The 16631-nt window shown below is 35.7% G+C and overlaps 1 long non-coding RNA gene across 4 annotated transcripts in view; it reads right to left on the reverse strand.

Moving 5' to 3' along the window:
- The window catches only part of LOC140605310 (uncharacterized), a 64432-nt gene extending 49424 nt beyond the window's left edge, over positions 1-15008 (reverse strand). For all 4 annotated transcript variants that reach the window (XR_012008021.1, XR_012008022.1, XR_012008020.1 and 1 more), the window contains exon 1: positions 14876-15008. This is a non-coding gene — a long non-coding RNA (uncharacterized lncRNA). The remainder of the gene's footprint in view (positions 1-14875) is intronic.
- Positions 15009-16631: the final 1623 nt, after the last annotated feature.

The raw sequence follows: 16631 nt of genomic DNA on the forward strand, positions 1-16631 counted from the left end.
TTGCTCTTGCTACAACTTTCCTTTCCAAATTTCACTTTCAGAACATATATCTAGTGTCTTTCTTGTTCAGTAGTAAATTGTCTTTGTTCCATTAAATTTACGAGATTTTCACCACATAAAATAGTCTCTGACAGAATCATTTTTGATCTGTCCATTAGGATTGGGCCAGATGGATCTGCTGTGATGCCTCAACCAGCCATGCTCAGCCCACCTGATCACACCTTCACCACGAGAGGCATCAAAAAGCAAATCATCCATTTGTTGTTTTAGTGGAAAGATTTAAACTACGGATAGCGGCTATTTCATAAATTGTTTAGAAAAGTGCCATTTTCTAATGTGTTGAAGTGCTTAGACTTGCAAATAAACAATTCCTGATTATATTTAAAATATATGTCAAAATGTTTACATTATTTTTAGGTAGCTTTACAGCTCAATTTATAGTAGCATCTCTGAGATACACATGGCTCTTACAAATTGTGAAGTCTTTATATTTTGGGGGAGTCGGATGCATTCCTTCACTCCTCATGTAGGGATTAATTATCTGCTCACTCATGGCACCATGGCAGTTAACAAAAGGCCACCTGACCTTGACCTGAAAGTTTTTCCTTGTAGGCCAAAGATGCTATCTACAGTGTTGTAGACAAGACCAAGGATGCCTGAGGTGCACTGTGCGTTCAAGTTCCAGCTTTACTCCACTTTAGCTGTATGAACATGGGCAAGTCACTCAACTTGTCAGTTTTCTCACCCAGAAAATTCAAGCAAAAGTGAGATATCTCCCAAAGGATTTTGTTGTTGTTGTTTTATAGGGGGAGGAAGTTTTAAAGAACATCACATTATATGTGCTAGATGTATTTTCTATTATTGTTACTAATATTGTAGAGATATTGAAAAAACTGTGCTATAAGAATAACTATTATCCAGTTACTTCTGCACATCCATGTTTCTTCCATAGGGATTACTGTATTATTGTCCTTTCCTTCCATAGTTTACAATTTCTACCCACCCTGCGCTCATCCTATTCATTGAATAATATTCACTTGCTTTGAGGGCATAAATGAGTTCTTAGGGTTCACTTTTATTTCCTATGGCAGATATCACAGAACTTCACACAGTACAATAAACATAGCTAGAACCACAATCACAGATCGTCTTGTTTACACCAGCTTATGAGGGAACATTGCAAGTAAAGTCTCATCTTCATTAGAAAGACTTGATTGCTGAATGTTGAAATGTTGAAATCCATGTACTATGGGGATCTCTGGGCTACCTACTCATCTTCATTTCACTTGAAATTATGGTTAAAATCAGGTATCAATGCTCCATCTCAGACTTACTAATTTGGACACTTGAAACCAGAGGCCTGGGAATGTGCATGTTATCCAAATCCCCCAGATTAACATCCCCTTTAAAGTGTGGAAGAGTAGTTTCATGCCTCCTACCTTTTCAACTAGACTATTCTGTCTCACTACTGGGTCTCTCAGAATTTTTTTACTTATTTGGAAAAAACAAAAACACTAAGTCGTTCATCTTTTCTGCATTCCCTGAGGTCTACTTTTCAGAGTTTACTATATTAGCAAACAGTATTATTGTATTTACTGATTAGCTACACCACAATAATGATGCATAACAAGCAGCCACTAAAATGTAGCAGCATAAAACAATAAGCATTTATTTAACACATGTAATCGGGATTATCAGGAGCTTGATTGTTCTAGGCCAGGTTTGGGTGGGTGGTACTGCTCTGCTACATGTTTCTCTCATCTTCTTGACACAAGTGTTTTAGTTCAAAGCAAATTCTTCTTTTAGCAATAGCAGATATGCCAGAGACAAGTCCCCAAAGTGTAGATGATCTCAAGTCCTTGGGGAGTCATGTCTGCTAATATTCCATTAGCCATAGCAAGCCAAATATCCATGCCTAACATGAAGAGACCATGGAGAACATACTTTCTGTGGCAGTGATGGGAGGAGGGTGAAGTCTTTCTGACCAATATTCCAACTGGCCACATTGACTTAGGTCACTTTCCATTACTTTATTTTGGCAGTAACTCCTTTGGACTTCTGGTTTCTCCCAGTTAAGGAGAAACACTCTAAAACAAATAAATCCTGAACCTTAGTTCAGGTCTCAATACCTCTATTGTGTTCACCATTTGAAAGAGAAAAATGGAAAGACACAAAAGCACAATTGTTGCTATCAAGTTCTAGAAAAACATTTACTTATTTTCCTGTTAAAATCCCTTATACCCTATAGAATCTAATTGTGGACTCTATCCTCCTTCGTGGAGTAAGCCATAAGAATTTGACAGTTACATGTGAAATCATGCTTAATTATAACTTTTAGTTACATTGCTTTGCTCTGCATTGTTTCCATACTATTGCTAAATTTTTCAATACAATAAATGTTTGGGGAAAACATTTTAAATGTTAAAATTCAACATTAACCTGAGCAATGGTAATGAGTCCCTTGAGACAGTTTGATAAATAAGGTAGTAAAAATGCGTTCTTTTTATTTAAACATAAATGTTTCTTTTCAAATGTTCGTGTTGGCCACATATTTTGTGTTCTTTAATATGGCTTAAAATGCACTCAAGATTTCAAAGCTAATCTTTAGGCTTCTTTTAAACACAAAAATACTATTTGAAGTGTGGCGTTTTAAACTATTGCTATTCAGTTTTTATTTGATCATATCTCCTTGATAATTTCATGTATTGAATAACTAGAATGTCTTCTCTCAGTGAATTCCTGATATCTATTATAGTGCCTGACATAGAGTACATGGCCAAGCAAGAGTTATCAGGTGAATAAATAAAGGAATTACTTTTATAATTTTATCTTTTATTTCTGTGCTCATTAACATATGTACCATCCAGACTTGCAAGTCATTGACTGAAATATTAAATGGAATTTTGTAAGCTCAAAACATTCTGCTCATTGGATAGATGTTCACTACACAATAAAGATCAATTTTAACCTGTCCTCAATTGTGTTGAAAAGAATGTAAAGGAGACATATAATTCTACATAATATCTCATATTCCCTTGCCTTGTGAATTTGTACTGTCATGTACCTATTTTTTTTTTGTCATGTACTCTATTGATCTGATATAATTTCCTTCCAAACATGTTTCTTTTAGTTTTGCTTTGTTTTTCTGAGACTGAAATGCTAGCCTGCTGCTTTATTCTAGAATCTCAGGAAAATTTAACATTAGCTTAATCAGTATATAATTTCCAAACTCATCGTAAAATTACTTTCAAATAGGTGTAATACAAAACATATATATCTCCACTTTTTATCTGTAATCTTCAAATTATTTCTATATCTTCAGTGAGTTGTCAGAACTAATGGCTCAGTAATAGTATCAGCTAATTCCTAAATGCTTTCAATATACGTCAATATAAGTTGTTTTTAAAAACAACTTGATGAAGTTGTTTTTAAAAGCATATTTTTAAAGTAATCTGAAAACACGTGCCTTCCCTTTGCCTCCCATCATAAGTAATGGGCTCTGATTATGTGATCATATTTATAAATAAATTCCATATCAGTCAATTAAATATATGAGATTTGAATATATGAGATTCCGTGCAGTAATTATGGGCAAATGTATCTAAAAAACAAAATTTGCTGCCACTTCAGAAAGCATCTCCACAAAGTAGACAAAAAAAGGGAACAGTGTCTCCATTGAATAAGCATTAAACCGGAATGTGATGCACATCCCAGACAATCTGCTAAAGGGATTGCAGAAGGAATAAATCTCACCCTGTTAGATAGCCAAGCAGATAAAACCCATTATACATGTGTTCTCAAACAATAACTTGTCTTCAAGTTAGAGAACTTGATGGCACCATTTATCACATACAGCTCATGCTAAGTGCATTTTGTAATTGCGATAATCACCTGTGTTTGCTGTCATGAAATAAAACAGTAAATGCCTCCTACTTTTATGACCAGAGGAGGTTTGGCACTTTGGAGCCACACACCAGGTGAGGTTAGGCTCCTATCATCCTGGGAAGCTGGGAGCTAGGCCTCCCTGCTCCTTGATGATTACATTTCAAAGAGATGTCTCCCAGCTCTTTGAGGTAACAATCCTGGGCTGCTTATTTAGCCTTTAAAAAAAAAAAATTTACACACATACCAAAGAGGCAGAGAAGGTGCCCACAAGTTTTCTAAAGCAATTGCTCTAAGGGAAGGGAGGAGGGGTTAGGTAGGATACTTCCTCTCTTTTCAACAGGGAGAAATCAGCCTTATTTTTTATTTGTATTTGCCCACACAGTAGATTCAAAGGTACATGTTAGGTTTAAAGGTTTTCTTCTGCTGATTTTAAAGATGACTTTAAAAAAAAAAAAAAAAAAGATGACTTCAAAGGTAGAAGAAACAGAGGCAGAGAGTGAAGAGAAAAGCCTGGGCGGGGGTTGTATACAGCTGTCCACTCTGCAGAAGAGGGGTGAAATTTACCATGCACAAATCTAGGAAAAAGAACTAAGAATAAATGGCTACAATCTGTAGGGAGACAGGTTTCAATATCACATTGGGAAAAAGCTGTCTAATTTGACATATTGGGCAGCAATGTCTCCTGTTTGGGGCTTACTAGAGTCTTCCAAGCACCAGCAGAATGTTCTCCAAGGGAGGAAAGTACAGAAGTCATCCAACATCAACTGAGTGATTGGACCTCCATGAGCTGATACTCAGGGCTTCTTCCAATACTGGGATTTTATATTTTCATATCTTATAAGAAATGTGTCCATATATGTCAATGTATACTCAGAGAAACACTTGATAGAATAATATCAAAAGTCTTGCCTTTTTGCATTTCTGTCTGAAACCACCCAGCCTGAGAGATCATCCCCTAGGAAGGCTTTATTTCCCTCACAAGATTTGTCCAGCTAACTATGTTAAAGACGGGGTGTAGAGCTAGCAAGAAAATTCTTTATTCAAGTTTATTTTCTTTAGCAGGGTGTACAGGCTGTTTCTAGAATTCTGGAAAGTGCTTAGACCTAGAAATTGTTATAGTGGGCAAAGAGGAAGACAGGAAGTCAAGCAAAGGCAGAGAAGGCTATTAGCACTAAAATGAAAGAAGAGCAGGGGATGGAATAAAGACCAGGTTCAATACGTCGTGAAGTCATATAAAAGATCAGTTCTGGAAGAACTAAAGAGAGTGAGCAGGGAAGGTGAAAAACATCTTAAGGTGAAAAAAAAAGTGGGGGTTTCTAAATAAAGGAAGCAGCAAAGAGGTTACTTCAGGGCCAGTGAAAATCGAAGCAGGGAGACCTTGATCAAAGGATACTTGAACAGCCAAGAAACAGATGAAATATTCTACAAGAATTTGGTGCTTATGTGTGGAACATTCCCGAATAATCGTGCTGTGCATTGTTAAAGACTTCAGGTAATAAATTAAAAGTCTAGTTAAATCATTGTAGTATTTAGTTAGCATGATTTACTTTATATTTTCTCTGGTTACCAAAATAAGACATGCTCATTGTTGAAAATAATTTGAAGTGCATGAAGATTTAAGAAAAAATTAATCTTTGGCGCTGAGGCTGTTCATCATCACTGTTAAAATTTTGTGTTTGACATTTCCATGTAGGATTTTGCTTTGTTTTTAATGCAGTATATTTTAATAGTTAAGTGCATAGGCCCAAGATAGCTTTAAATTCCTGAGTTACAAGGAAATAGGCTTCCATACTGTTTTATCAACTTAGAGAATCCTATCTCCTTGTAATTCATATAGCAGTACCTGGGTTTGTAACATCATATGGAATTTTTTTTCATATGGAATTTTTAAAAAAGATTTTTAAAGGATTTATTTATTTATTTATTTATTTATTTATTTATTTATTTATGAGTGGGGGCGGGGAGAAGAGGGAGAGGGAGAAGCAGACTTTACACTGAGTGCAGAGCCTGATGCAGGACTTGATCCCACAACCCTGAGATCATGACCTAAGCCGAAATCAAGAGTCAGATACTTAACCAATTGAGTCACCCAAACACTCTTGGGACATCTTACTGAATTTTAGCATCTGTACATCATTATTTTTTTTTTCAGTTTATCTCTTTTGTTAACCTGAAACACCATCCTCAAAGTTGTATTTCTCAGGTACCTGGGTGGCTCAGTGGTTGAGCATCTGCCTTTGGCTCAGGTCGTGGTCCTGGGGTCCTGGGATTGAGTCCCACATCGGGCTCCGGAGGGAGCCTGCTTCTCCTGCTGCCTGTGTCTCTGTTTCTCTCTCTGTGTCTCTCATGAATAAATGAAATCTTTTAAAAGAAAAAGTTGTATTTCTCCAGGACATTATGAGGAACTGAACACTAGGCCATCAAAAGTAATGACCTTAAATGTCATAGAGCTACAAAGGAATATCTTAAGAGAATACCTACTATGTGCCAAAGGCTTTAAATGCATTTTTCATTTTATTTTCATAGAATCTGTAAATAGATTATAAAATGGAAGCTCATGAGATTAGTTGTGTGCTAGGTTTTGTTTAAAATCATTTATTGGAGTAAGCATTATGAATTATATCTAAGTTATCTAAGTGGTCATTTCTGAAATACACTTAAAATCTTGCACAGCAAATTCTTAAAAGATACCATTTCATCTAGAAAAACAATGAAAGCATGCTAAAAATGCCCTCTCAAAACTGCTCTTCCGATGTCATTCTCAATTGGTGATAACACTTCATCCTTCCAGAGTCGCTTAGGCCAAAAACCCCGGAAGTCATCCTTGATATTGATACACCAGCAAGACCTGCCAGCTTTACCTACACAATAGAGCCCAAATTATTCTACTTTGGCTGGCTTCTGGAGCTACCTGCCTGTTGGAAGACACCATCCTCTCACAGGGAACATGGCCACAGCTTTCCAGTAGGTGCCATTGTTTCTTCCTTTAGTCAATACTGCCTTAGTCAATTCCCAGCACAGCAGATAGAGTGATCATTTTAAAGTGCAAGTCAGATTGTCACTCTTCTGTTCAAAATGTTATGATACTTTGCCACTTCCCTTAAGGAAAAAACTAAATCTTTACAAGAGCTGACGAGACCCCATTTGTATGTCCAACACCACACCCTCCCTTCCTTCTACATCTTGGAACTCAGCTTCTATCCCATCATTCAATGGCCTCAGCCAGGCAGGTGTGCTAAGTGCATCAGTGCCTCAGAGCCTTTGCATTTGCTTTTCCCATGGCTGGAACCACATTCTTCTATATGCTAACCTCTTAGGTTTTCGTGATCTGTTTTTTCTTTTCCTTTAAGGTTCTGATATGTGTCACATTCTCAGTGAGATATTCTCTGAATATCCTAATTAAATCACAACTTAATATCCATGTCCACATCCCCTAACCTCTTTCCTGCTTCATGTGCTAATAGCACTTACCACTTTAACTTACAATATTTCTCTGTTACATGCCCCAAGAGACCATAAGCTCCTTGAAGACAAAGGGTTACTTTATGCTTATGTATTAATTTATTTACATTGCCTAAAACATTTCATCTCATAGCTGGTAGTCAATAATGTGTTGAACATATGAACGAATGTTTATTCATATAGGAATAGTTTTAGTTGGTTAAAAGCCCTAACTGAACACATTTCCCCAATTCTTGAGGAATAGCTACATTATTTTATTCAAAAACATGTCAAAAACAGAATGAAAGACTTTGACATTTTTGCCTTTTCCTCTCAAGGTTGACTGAATAGCTAAAAACAAAAGCTAAAAACAAAATAGAGGTAAATCACAAATAATGAAAAGTAGAACTACTGACTTCGCTCTCAGTTAAATAGATAATCAAATTATCTAGAACACCTTATGTACCACACTCAGTGGAGAAGTGGGATTGTATGTATGTTTATGGTGTGCCATGGATGAAATAGGGTATATTGGCAAAGCATCTGCATAGCCATTTTCCTTCTGGAAGAGTACACTAATATTTTTATGTTTCTCCCACTGACAGATTATCTTAGACTCTTTATGTCTAAAATGATCTTTTTTTTTCCCTTTATCCTTGAGGGATATATGGGTATAGAATTCTTGGTTGATTGTTATTGCAGCAATTTGAAGAAGTTACACTCTTGTCTTCTAGCTTCCTTGTTTTTGGATGAGACGTCAGCTGTTGAACTTACTGTTTTTCACATGAAGGAAGGATTTTTTTCCCTAGCCATTTTTAATATTTTTTTTCTTGAATTTTGGTCTTAAGCGGTTCTCATGGTGTGCATGGGTGTTTTCTTCGGATTTTTTTTTTTTTGAGGTGTATAGTTCTTGAATTTTCTTGGATTTAGGTTTGATAGGACTCCTCAGTTTGGGGAAATTCTTCTCAAATATTTTATCTGCCTCCTTTCCTCTTCTTTCTGAGACTCAAATTACATTGTGTTAGACTCTTCCACTATATCCCCAATGTTCCTTACATTCTTTTTCACAATGTTCTCCTTTTTTTTTTTTTTTTTTTTTTTTGGTCATGCTAAGCTTGACTTTATCTCTGGCTACTTTAATAGGTGTCTGATTAGTCAGTCATCTTCATTTTCTGCATGACTTTGTAAATATTTTCTGGTATTCTCTTGTTTTATGTTGAATCTATCTTCTTGTATATCTTTTATACTAGTGCCGGACAATGTGTACTAACATTAATAGAGACATGCTGAGGCTCTTACTCTTATTAGCTTCTACTAGTGAGGATGACTCTGGCTTCCAGAGGACAGAAGCCTAGAGGAATCAGTTAGTGGGAGCACTGTCTCATGCTGGGTTTCCTCTTAGTCCTTGGATTTATCCTCTTAGGTAATAATGAAAAGCCAACAAATATTTAACACACTACCATTTCTTCCCAGGAGACCCTAAATCCTAATTTTTATCACCCATCTCTGTAATATAATAAAACATTAAAAGTACTCTATTTTTTCTGAAGAAAAGCAGTATTACTTTTTCCATGTTCATCAAGAATGCACCTCAAACTATGACAATAATTGATAGAGTAAGGTAAAGCTCTTTGAAACTAAAAGTAGGTGATAAGTGGCAGATGATATTATTAACTTTGAAAGTAGTGTTATTGTTGCTTTGTGTTACTCTCAACAGTTTTGAATTACCAATATGTCATAAGCATAATATAAACACTGTAATTGTTCATTTGTACAACATTTTGTGTAATTGGGATTTCCTAAAAAGCAATATCTTCTTAAGTTGCTTTTGAAAAACTCTATTTAGGGAACTGAATAGAATATATGATAAAATATATTTATTGTTAATTATTTCAGAAAACATGCTAAAGATTTTTGTTTAGCAATAGTCCACATTAGTGGTACAAATATAATATTCTCTTAATAAGAATAATTCTGATGTAAAGCATATGATTATGCATTTAATCTTTCTAATGCTCTTTCCACAAAGTGACTAATAGCACTTTGCATATATTTCAGATGTATGTCTATCCTCAATGTAGTTTAGATTTCCTTTATCGTAATTCCTCATTAAAATAATTGCATTAACATAATATTGAAATAATTTGAATAAATATTTAAAATAAGATTCACATGAATATAAGGTATAGACCAACACCTTCGTTATTATGTGCTGCTCTAACCTATATATCTTTACAAGACTATGGTGGGCAAATAGGGTTCAACTCCTGTGCCAACTCCAGTCGATGGTGAGTGGTTGCCTAGCATACTATTTCAAAAGAATATCTGAAGTTTTATCCATATATCTGACATGGATGCAGGAAAGAGAAGTTTTGAACAAATAAAGGTATATTTTCCATCACTGAGATACTTTCATATAGTTCTTCCCAAAGATACTTGTCATTTGTCTTATTTCTTAATCTATCAGAGTTCAAGTGGTCATGGCTACCATGAACCTCCTCCCATACATCTTAACAAATGCTATCTCTAATTCTTTGATTGCCCCCCATCCCCGCCTCCCATCCCTCAAAGAGAGACTGCTGGTAATATCTGTGTTTTCATTCTGTGTGGTTGACCCTTAGAAGATCTTTGAAAATGGAGATATATAATAGCTTTATATCTGAAGCTCAACTTCCTACTGGTCTGTCTCCACAGACAGTTTTATAACTTAACCTCTGAAATTAATTCTTAAAGACTACTTTCTTATCTGAATAATCCGGCACATTAAACAGCTCTAAGTAATTAATTTTGAAAGGGAAATTACAGATACTGAGTACATAGGAGTATGGAGATAGAGCAGTAGCTGGTTTGACAAAGAAAGATGTAATGAATTCAGTAGACTCCTCCCTCTGCACATTATTATGGCTGGTGTTACTCCTGCCTAGCCTGCTTTCCCCGGGAGTCTCTCTCCCCTTTCTTTCTCTCTGCATGTATGTTTACTTTTAGTGAAATCATAATTGTTCATGTTTTCTTTGACTACCACTGCTTACATATATATTTTTATGAATATATGAACACATCATGTATATATTATATATGTGACATATTCATATATTTGAGTATACGAACATGTCATATGTATATCAGAATATCCCTGTGACTCATTTCTTTGATTTGCTAAACAATTCTCAATTTGAAATTCCTAGGTAAAACATTTTTGTTATATGTTATTTGGTTGCTAATATGATTAGGTTTCTCTTTTTTGCTGAGGTATTTTAGATGCCACTTGAATTCCAAAACAATATAGTTATTTTTTTTTAAGATTTTGTTTATTTTTGTGAGAGAAAGCAGCACAGACACACAAGCAAGGGGAATGGGGCAGAGGGAGAAGCAGACACCTCGCTGAGCAGGGAGCCTGATATGGGATCCCAGGGCCCTGGGATCATAACCTGGGGCCAAGGCAGATGCTTAACTGACAAGCAACCCAGGTGCCCTAGTTAAACAGTTTAATAGTGTATTCTTCATACCATTATAGCAGCTGTGTGTGTGTGTGTGTGTGTGTGTGTGTGTATGAGAGTCTAATCATAGGGTAACATAGTCACATATTCAAGGATTTACCCTCTAAAAAGCAGTGGAAGAAAATAGAGTTGAATTGGTACAGCAAGTCAGATTATGAAAAAAAAAAAAGTTGCTTGCAGAGTAAACATTATAGCAGGTACAGAGTTGGACATTCTTCTTTCCAATCTGAAAACACTTTACTTGTCCTATGTTTTGCTGAAATAATCTTCTGTTTCCTATAATGAGCTGCTGTTTATTTTTAATTGATAGCAATAGAAAATACTAAGGTTATAACAAACAGTATCAAGATTAACTGACTTTTCTTTTTTCTATTTTCTTTTCATCCTCTAATTACTTTGGTCCTGATCTCACTGATCTATCTTGATTTCCAAATGTCTTCTTTAGTAATTTGGCTAACTTCATATTTCATGTTTCCTGCTCTAGAGGAAATAGCTCTGTCCCTTAAAGCAGAATGTGCAATGACATTTTAAAAAACACAAAGCCCAGCAAAGAATTAAATATACTGAGAAGAAAACTTGTCAGGGCTCCCAAACTTTAGAAGTATATTTCCATGACCAAGCATACTGTTTTTTCACTTAAAAAGCAGGACTGGCATTCAGGTAGCACACACCACCAGGGCTGGACCAATCATTGAAGCGTTGAAAGACTTCTATGTTTGTTGACAAATAGGCTGCTGCAAACCTCCAGACTGTCCCCCACCACCTTGCAGCCCTGCCACTCCCTCAGTATACTCTGACCTCTTTACCAACCAGCAATAAAAATGTCAGACAAGTGCCCCCCTGGACCCATTACCAGCTAGAGCTTATCCCACTTGGTCAGTGACTAGATAAGTAGCTGTTAAATAATTTGAACATGAGTCAGCTCATGAAATTTAGCCTCTCAGCTACTTCAGTCTGTTTGGCACACATGGAATTTAACATTTTACTGTCCCCATGCCATTGCATTACTATATAAATTATTCAAAAACAGTATCACTTTGATTAATTAGAACTTTAATGGATTTTTAAATTAAAGACAACCTTGATTGGAAAAAATAAATCATCTCTGTCACAGAATGAGGAACTGAATGTACACCATATTAGGCCATGTCGCAGAAGGGCCACTGCATTTGCTGATACTTCTCACACACTCCTTTCTTAACACTCAGGCTGCTGTCTTCAGATGCTATTAATTTGGGGGGGGGGGGCGGCTAAACCAGAATGAAAAGAAAATATCATCAGAAATGAAAACACATGAGAAGATCCAGCCTACAGCAGATATTCTTTAATGATAAAATCCGATTAAAATATGAACCCTCAAAAAATAAAAAATAAAATATGAGCCCTCGCACAAGGCATTAACTTTAATTCCAAAAGAAAGGTTTTGAGGGAACTTAGCAACCAAATGCTCTGTTCGGATTAATTTTTAGAAGGTAGTTTTATACATGTGGCATCTATAATATTATTAAGTGAAGTATCCAGTATGGTGCTAGGTATCCTAAAAATGAAGCATTTTTGGAACATACATACACATACACGCACACACACACACAGGGCTTTGGCTCAGAAACAGCTTTAATCTGAGCCAAGAAAGTACTTGAGCCAAGGAGCTTTAATTATGCACATGCTGAGAAATTTTAGGGGAAGTTTACTGATGTCTGCAGTTTACTTTGAAGTGCATCAAAAACTAAGATGGATTACTAATTGGATAGCAGAATGGATAAATGGATATTTGATAAAGCATTTATTGGAAAATATTAATTTTGGAATCTAGGTGATGACTTCATTGTAAAAGTTGTTCAATTTTGCTTTATGTTTAAAATTCTTTCATAATAAAATGTTGGAAATAATCTATTTCCTGCATGAATGCCACTGTTCCTTAGATTCACTTTTATGATATTTTCCCTCCAAGGGACTGACACAGTAAATGATTTTGGGGTCATTTCGGTTGTGTTAAAATACTTTTTTTAGGGGCACCTGAGTGGCACAGTTGGTTAACCACGTAACTCTTGGTTCTGGCTCAGGTCATGATCTCAGGATCATGAGATTTAGCCCCACATTGGGCTCCACACTCAGTGTGAAGTCTGCTTAAGATTCTCTCTCCTTCTGCCCCTACCCCCTGCTTGCTCACTCTCTCCTTAAAATAAATAAAAAAATCTTTAAGAAACATACTTTTTTTATATATTATATAGTTAAAACAAGGATGAGGCCCAGAAAAAAAAAATAGAGTTCCTCAAACCTGAACGTTTTATTTATAAATTTATTTTTATTGGTGTTCAATTCGCCAACATATAGAATAACACCCAGTGCTCACCCCATCAAGTGCCCCCCTCAGTCCCCATCACCCAGTCACCCCCACCCCCCGCCCACCTAAACCTGAACTTTCTATAATTTTCTTGATACATTTTCTGTATAGCACTCAGCAGATTAGACTCTTGGTATTATAGAAGATAAGAATTTAGGGAATTAGTATTTTAGTACTATTTTTTCACGTAATATGATTATCATTGAGTGATCAGGCACATTATAAAGACATATTTATGCTTAATGATTAGGATATATGCAAAAAGCAAGTATGATACTTTAACAAAAGAAAGTGAAACATGGAAATCATGACAGGTAAGAAAAACATTAACTATTTTGAGATGCACTTGAAAAATAAAAATTTATTTTTATTATAAATTAAAAAAATATTGGATAACCAGTATCCCATTTAATACATAAGTTCTTTTCTTTAGGAGTATAACCTCTATGCCCATATCAGAAAATTTACACCTACGTCTTTTTGATTCCTAAATTATGGTGATTTTGTATTAAAAGCTAAATGAATGAATCAGATACTAAACACTATAAATTCACAAATACCTAGAGATGTTTTATGAATTGAAGAGTCAAATAAGGTTATATCATGGTATTTGAGATAAAGGGTACACTTCCTCACTTTAAGATTTTATTTATTTATTCACGAGAGACACAGAGAGAGAGGCAGAGACACAGGCAGAGGAAGAAGCAGGCCATGCAGGGAGCCTGACGTGGGACTCTATCCCAGGTCTCCAAGATCAGGCCCTGGGCTGAAGGCAGTGCTAAACCACTGAGCCACCAGGGCTGCCCCACTTCCTCACTTTTATTTTGCTACTACCTATAATTGAAGACTCTTTAGAGTACTACTCAGTTATTCATCCCCATTAAGTTTCACACCTTCTTCATACAATTCTTTTCAAAATTCTCCATGGCACTTGCTAAAATTCTCATTGAATTAGATTTTTTTTTAAAATTCTACAACTGGAGTTGTTTTTTTTGTTTTTGTTTTTGTTTTTTTCAGAATGCTTCCTCTAAACCCTGGCCTTCATGGAAACCATATTCTTACCCAAGGACACTGCTTTCCTATCATGAAGCTACTTGCTTCTCTACTTCATAAGACATGGGCTAGGGGAAAGGCAGTGGCATCCTTAGACCACTTAGACCACTCATTACTCTTCTACTTTTCTGCTCCATACCTCTCTTGTCTGAGTGTTCTGACATGCAGGTAAAAGTCTCTGTTGAGATAATCAGAAATCCTTCTGGACACTCATTCTCAGTCACGGACCACCTGCTTCCCTGAAGTTCCCTCCACTGCATGTTCTGATACCACTTTGAACCACCTCAGTATCTATGTGACCAGTCCAGCAAATAGCGATAAGCCAAAGATTTCTGACCCTGGACAAGAGCTTACGTCTCCACAAATTCTCGCGATCATACCTCAGAGCTTGTCATTTCCCTCATCTGTAGCTACATTGAATCTCTATTTCCATGACAGCAAATCTCATTTTTCACTCTTCATCTTATGCTACTTAGAAACCAAGGCTCTCTTCTTCTTTTCTTTCTTTCTTTTTTCCTAGGCTCTCTTCTACTGAACCCTACTTCTCATGATGATTCTATTCTTTTACACGGCCTGGTTCCTATAGCTCATGGGACTCATGGTTCATAAACTCAACCACTTACCGTCATCACCCTTACTTCCTAGATTCATTTACCTTGTAAATCCCCAGCCTTGGATTAATCCACCCAAATTGTCTGATAAGTAGGTTTCTTAGTCTGGCTGAATAGTAGAACACCATCAGTCTGGGATTAGTGTCACTATTAGGTCATGGTCTCCAAGCTCAGCTGGGCTCAGCCACTATTATGACATCATTTTACATGATCCTGCTTAGACCTATTTCCACCTGCACAATGGCTAATCTAAACCCATATTTCTATTTCTCGGGATACAGCCAGGTCCCAGATTTGCTGAGAAAAGTTAAGACTATCAGTATTATTTTCCTAAACTGTTCCCATTTTTAAATGTTATCTATATGTATGTGTGCATTTCCACTCTCTTTCCTTCAGCTTCTTGAGAAGAGCTGTATCATTTTTAAGTTCAGGTGTATCTTTTCCCTGGGCTCCAGCCCTCGGAACTCACCACAAGATTTCAAACCCAGGTTTCAGAAAGACAGTAACAGCTAAAAAAGAAAATTTCTATGAAGAGGAAGTTTTGAGTATAAGTAGAAAATTTAGTTTTAGTCCTGAATAAGGAAAAAAAAGTTCAAATTATGTATAGTCTATTTTTCAATTTTCTTCATAATAGTCTAGAAAAATTAAAAATTTAAAAAGAATCAAAGTTTAAAAGTTACATTATCGTGTTTTATACTTTTAATAAAAAATATAAAACTTGAAACATTTTTTAGTATGTGTCTGTGGTGTTGGCATATTGCTACTACAGCATCAATAAAATTGGCCACAGAATTAAACTTTGATTTTTGACAAATTTTGATAGTTGGGATTAACATATTAATCATAGATGGCAGTGCAGTTAAGAATGCAGGTTTCAGAGCTTGGATTTCTGATTGTGAATCCTATCCTTACCTATGACCACAAGAGTAAGCAATGTGATATTAGGAAAGTTATCTAATTGTAAAGTTCATATATCTTATCTGTAAAATAAGGAACAGGAAATACTCAAATCATAAAGTTATTTTGAGGCATAAACTAGTTATTGTGTATTAAACATGTGGTACAGTGCCTCAAGCAGATTGAACACTCAATAACTTATAGTTATTATTAATACTTCATCGATTTTACCAGTAATTCAAAGTAAGCTAATAGAATTGCTTTTTTACCTAACTTGATATATATGAAATGATGAACACAAAGCAGAATTTTTCACTTGAGGAATGCAAGTGTTCAGTATTTTGATCAAACTCAAATAACTTTTTAATACATATGTTTTCTTCATTTTATTACTTTTATTCCTTAAGTTAAAAAGCCAAGGTTATTCAGCTGGAATTCGAAATTTTTCTTATTTTAAATAACTTCACAAATTGACTTAATTTATTTATTCACTTATTTTTTAGAAAGAGAGAGGATACAAGAGCAGAAAGTGAGAGGAAGAGAGAATCTTAAGCAGGCTCCATGCTCAGCGTTGAGGAGCCTGATATGGGGCTTGATCTCATGACCCTGAGATCACGATCTGAACCAAAATCGAATTGGATACTTAACTGACTGAGCCACCCAGGCACGCCTCACAAATTGACTTTAATATCCACCAAAATAGCCTTTTGAATAATTCAGTGTAAAAAAATAAGCACTTACTTGAGATTGGCTTACCCCTACACCGTTGACTTTGACTTGATGATGTTATGTAATTAAATGTCTACTTGTACAATGCAATACAAATCTCCCAGTATCTTCTAGTACTTAAAAGTTTTTTCAGATGTTTTTATGTAGATACAGAAATGCATGGTAAAATACCTT

This window comes from Canis lupus, chromosome 15, assembly GCF_048164855.1.
Source record: "Canis lupus baileyi chromosome 15, mCanLup2.hap1, whole genome shotgun sequence".
Classification (NCBI taxonomy): Eukaryota; Metazoa; Chordata; class Mammalia; order Carnivora; family Canidae; genus Canis; species Canis lupus.